Source organism: Lotus japonicus, chromosome 3, assembly GCF_012489685.1.
Source record: "Lotus japonicus ecotype B-129 chromosome 3, LjGifu_v1.2".
NCBI lineage: Eukaryota > Viridiplantae > Streptophyta > Magnoliopsida > Fabales > Fabaceae > Lotus > Lotus japonicus.
This window is the reverse complement of record NC_080043.1, coordinates 75,027,067-75,033,188: the sequence shown is the minus strand read 5'-3', so window position 1 is coordinate 75,033,188 and position 6,122 is coordinate 75,027,067.

The window sequence follows — 6,122 nt, the reverse complement described above, 5'->3', positions numbered from 1 at the left end:
AGGCGCTTAAATAGGTTTGCTCAAATTTTCTCATTTTTCTAAATTTTATTCATTTTTTTTCTTTTTATCTTATTACATTACACATCATTTATTTGTTTCTATTCTTTCACTAATTAATGTAAATGAAGTGTTAAAAGATCTTTATCCAATGAGTTTATGGAAACGAGTTATTTTTGTAGAATTGGAATTTAAATATTAGCAAATGAATGAATTACTTGTGTTTTTAACTTATTTCAGTATGTCTCTGTGTGAGATTAATATGTGTGTGGTGTGTTGTCATTTTTGTACTTGAAAAAAATTATATAATTTAAAATCATCTTTATGATGTCATAAAGCTTATGTGATGGAAAATTTACTTGATCACTAATCCACATAGGTTTGCACATGTATTTTTGACTGTACCATCAAATTAATCATTTTTCCTTGTTCCTTTTTTTTCCCTTCAAAATTGACTAAATCCAACCAGCAAACATCATATGCATGTATTTGATGAGAAAATTGGATGGGCTTAAAAGTTCAAGTGCTATACTTACATGAGAGGAGTGAGAAAGTTAGTAAACCCTCTTTTATTAACACTCATTTTAACACTTTAATTAATGGGTCGAAATTCAAGAAGATTCCATTCAATTTGAAGTATGAACCATTTCTAGCGGATATCATATGATCTCATATGAATTTCAACTAATTAAATGTTAGAAAAAGTTAGGAAAAAAAAGTAAAGCCCTCTTTTGGACTTAGTAGTTAGTAGTTGGGGGCTGGTTTTTTTTTTTTTTTCAAAGGGGCTGGTTTGTTTTAAGCTTGCCTTGTGTTACTCTTTTTGGGCCTGGCCCGCATCAATGATATATTCTACTTTGACAAAAATAAAAGAATAAAATATACTTTTCAAAAAAGAAGTCAGGTTATAGGGTGGCTAACAATGCTGCGTCACAGTCCCTCATGGCCTCCTCTTCTTCTCACCCCTCCAAGTTCCTCTGGCAAACAATTTGGGGGGCAAGGATCCCACAAAAGATTAAGACTTTTGTATGGAAGACTTGTAGCGGAGCTCTCCCAGTGAAACTTAACCTGAAAAAACGAAATTTGGGTAGAGATGATTCTTGTTCAATTTGTGGGATTGGAATAGAAGACATAAACCATACCTTCTTAGGGTGTGATTGGACTAGGCCAGTTTGGTTTGGGAGTCCCCTATCTCTGATTTTTCAAAATTCACAAAATGTCCTCTTCTCTTCTTGGTTAGAGCAAAGTTTTAAAATTCTTTATGAACGTGATCCAGGAGCTGAACATTCTATTGCACTCTTGTGCATAATCCTTTGGGAAATATGGAAGATGAGGAATAAAGCTTGCTTTGAAGGGGTGAATCCCAATCCTGCAAGATGTCTACTCAATGCTTCTTCTCTTCACAGTGAATTTTTGACTGCATTCCACTCTGAAAACCACTCCCAACCGACTAATAGACAATCTGCAGCAGACAAAAATTGGAAAAAACCTCCACCACATTTTCTCAAATGCAATACTGATGCCGCTTTTTCACAACACACAAGGAAAGCTTTTGGAGCCTATGTTTTTAGAGATGAGCTTGGCTCAATTATTTGTGGTGCTTCAAAGAAATTGTATGCCAATAAACCCCTCTTGGCAGAAGCCATCATTTTAAGAGAGGCAGTCCAAATTGCACAAAATCTTGAGCTGCAAAAGGTCCATTTTGAATCTGATTGTTTATCCCTGATAGAAGCCTGCAATGGTCAAAGACAGATCAAAGAAATCTCAAATATTTTGCATGACATTTCTACTTGGAAGAGAAGATTTCCATTCTGGTTTTTTACCTGGACTCCCAGAGAGGGAAACGTTGTAGCCCACACTGTTGCCCAGCTTGCAGGATCTGCCAATCTCCCACCTTTATGGCTGTGGAATCCTCCTCCTGAATTACACCATTTGTTAAACAAGGATCAGAATTCTTAGTAGCTCTCTAGCCAAAGAACTGATTTTCCACTCAAGTTTATTTTCCCTCACGGGTTCTCCTTGAGTACCAGATGTTAGCTTTATGGATCTGGTTTCCTTGTGAACTTTCTTTGGTCTATTTCAAGAAAAGGAACACATGCTTTAGTTATTGTACTTAAGGTACCTGTCCCTAGAAACTATTAGGTGTTTCTCTCTTGCAGAGCCTTTTGCTTTTGACTCTATCTTTTGGCTTTTTACTCGGTGTATGTGTCTACCCGAGACAGCTAAGCGAGCTACGTGTTTTTTGTCATATTGTTTAGCTACGCCACATTAGCTGTTTGTTTTGGGCCTTGCCTTGTATTTGTTCTGGGTTCAACCCACATGGAATGAAAAATCTTCTATTGACCAAAAAAAAAAAAAAAAGAAAAAAAAACTTCGTAAGATTTTACTATATCTTGATTATTTTCATCAATAGTAATAACGTAATAATATTATTGATAATAATATTCTTCATTTTTAATATATTTTTTATGAGACGTGATCAAATAAATACTAAGTGTTACATTTTAAGTATAAACTTAGTTAAAAAAAAGTATAAACTTAATCAATCTAATTCTTTAACAAGATGATCATATTATCTTCATAATCATGTATATTAATTTTATACTATTGTAACACTCAAAATATCTTACATAATTAATAATATCAGATATTTACATTTTATTGACACGTTATTTGTTAAAATTATATAGTCTAAATGAAATATGACTTAGGTTTTTTTTAATAAATGACAGTGATTAATCTCTTCATTATGAGTGTTTGCACTAAGTAATAAATGATTGTTGGATACAAAATGTATTTCATCCGTTTGAGTAAAGGTTGGACCTGCACTTCATAGTTAAGAAACGTTGTAAGCTAATTATCACCATATATTATGGATTTGTGGTTAAATATGGCTTAGTTTTTTTTAACTTTTTATCATTTAGATGAAAATTTTCAATTTTTATCAAATTCATTTGAACTTTACCAACAACGGCAATAAGTTGTTGATCTAGTGAAAAAGAAATTAATCTCCCCGTCCCGTAAGGATAAAAACATAAGTTTGAATCTCGAGAAAAACATTTATTGTTAACCTTGTACTCGTGTGAACAAGTATTTAAAGGAAATTGTTATTCAGACCCCCAACAACTATTTAGACCCCTCAAAAAGTGCAAAAATACTAAACTACCCTTAATGAAAAAAAATATAAAAAAATTATAACCCCACTCTTCACATTCTCTCTCCTCTCTCCTTACCTCTTTCCTCTTTCTTTCACCAACCACCACCACCCACCACCTGCGCCCCCACCACCACCACCACCACCTCCACCGCCACCACCACCACCACCACAACCTTCATCTTATGTCATTTTTTACAATTTCAAACCTTAGGGAGTTGATTCTGTCGTTTTAAATTTTTTCTGCAATTAAACGCACTTTAGAAGTACCTGACTGCGTGACAAACTCACTTTTAAAGTGCGTGCACTTTTAAGGGGGGTTTGTCACGCACTTCTAAAGTGCGTTAACTACGCACTTCTAAAGTGCGTTTAATTGCAGAAAAAATTTAAAACGACAAAATCAACTTCATAATGTTTGAAATTTTAAAAAATGACATAAGATGGAGTTTGTGGTGGTGGTGGCGGCAGCGGTGGTGGCAGTGGTGGTGGTGTTGGTGGGTGGAAGAAATAGGAAAGAGGTAAGGAGGAGAGAGAATGTAAGGAGTGGGGTGATGATTTTTTTTATTAAGGATAGTTTAGTATTTTTGCACTTTTTGAGGGTCTAAATAGCTGTGATCCATTTCGTATTTAACAATTCCGTATTTAAATATGAGCCAAGATCCATTCACAGCTATTTATTTTCTATGATAAAAAGTTTGATGCACCGACGGTGTAAATTTTTTTTACACCGTCAACCAATCAGATTTCAAGGATGTGTCACGTCAATTAATGAAATTAAATAAAATTATATATTTTCTCACATCCTTGAAATCTGATTGATTGACAGTGTAAAAAAACTTTACACCATCGGTGCATAGAAATTAAACTCATTTTCTATTCCATTTCCATTTTTGCTTTCATTCTTTATCTATTTATGTTATTTCTTCGTTCAACTATATCACTCATCACATCTCAATTCTTTTTTTTTCTATAAAATGAAAATCTCTTTTCTTTCTTCTTATTTTTTCTCTCCATATATTTCAATTTTTAACAAGTGTAAATGAAACTTTATGCATCTAAATACAATCTTTATTTATTCAAAACACTACGAAGTAAGAACAAATCTGGCTTGGAGAATTATATTATATAATTATCTAGGCGAAAAGGCTGAAAAATTGATCATATTTTTTTCTAAGTTCCAGCTCAGATGAAGGCGCCAAATCATTATCGTGTCAAAACAAGTTACCTAACAGAATCATCATACATCTAACTAAATACAAAAATAATAGTAGAAAATAATGCACGAGGGAGTTTTGTTTTGATTATTTCACAATTTTAACAATTCTAAACTTTGATACCACAAATGACTAGTGTTTAGGTTGCTGCATGCATAATGCCTACTCACAATCTTACAAAAGTCATACAGACTAGGACTTTTTCACATTTTCATGATAATGATGTGTGGGTGGCTCAATTCGTTATATCAAGTACTTTTCTCTATTCTCTAATTTAATATAGTAATTGATGTAAAAGTGGATTATGTGCATGGTCACATATAGCTTAACACCACTTGTAATGTTACAAGTTTAAATTATGAAATTATCACTTAAAGAAGAAATTTACTTAATTAAATATGTTGTTGAATTTAAAAGTTATTAGGCGATTAAAACAGAAGAAGGTTTTCACTTCAGTGGGTTTTAAGTGCAGACATGTTCCCTTAAAAGAAGTACAGTTGTTTTCAATATGTTGCTTTAAATCATTAAGGAACGAGCTTTGCTTTCTAATCTCGGACAATATTGTTCAATCACATGGACTTTTGTATCTAAAAAATTAATAATTTGAAATATGAATTTCTTCAATCAGGCTTTTTATTCTATCTTTAATTGACTTTCAAACAAAGGGTTCTAATTCTAAGTTTTCCATGGAAATTTGAGAGACACTACCTATGTTTGACTCTGGAGTACTTCAAGACATTCTAGATGCGCAATGTTGTATGAAGAAAAGAAAAATACTGTGTTGACACTCATTTCACGTACCGACACATTTATAAATATATAAGAAGAGAAAATTGATAAATGAGAAATTTATTGAGTGATGCAATAAAAATAGAAGAAATAAATAAATAAAAAATATAATAAAAATGATTGTAAGAGAAGCTCAATGTGAATATATAAAAGTTGCTATCAGTATGAGAGATTTGCTCTTGGCCTTTGGATAAATATATCTTTTTACTTAAAAAAGAAATAAAGGTAGCAGAGAAAAGTAGAGTAGTCATTTGGACTTCGATTTAAAGAACCAAACTGATTAGTGAATCAATCGACACACCAATAGTTTAGTGCTAAGTTTAACGGTCCAATCAAGTGACTGAAATTACTAATTTTGCACCAAATTTTTAACCGTTCTGATCGATGCTCCAATTTTTTAAGTGACTGAATTGAATCGATCCTCAAACAAACAAGTTAAATCGATAAGTCTGATTTTCTAAACATTGGGTCGCCCTCGCTAGTTGATAGTGGTGACCAGTGAGGGAAACTTCGTCAATGGCTAATTAGTTATACTTATAATTTTTTTAAACCGATAACTTAATTATCTGGTTATCTCTTAATTGACGTTTTATTCCTTAATTCTTTGTTGTTGACAAGAACAAAATGACCACGACACTTTTTTTACAGAACAAGAATAAAGTACGTGTGGTTGGGTTGCTTGAGATCAAGTCACGTGGGAAGCACATGATTTGAAACGCGGAACCGCAAACGTGTTTGGTGTTGCTGGCTTGGAGTTTGAGGCGAGACACACGTGCCAGTGGTCCTTGTAATTCAGCAGAGGCACGTGCTTGGTTCCCCCTACATCATAATTTCCCATTGAGGAAGTGAGAAAGAGTGAAGAAAGCAAAAATTATAATAATTAATAAGCTTCTTTTAACTCCAAACTAGTTAAATGTGAAACTTAGAGCTGATTCGTTTACCATCTGAAAAATATAAAAATAGAAGAAAAA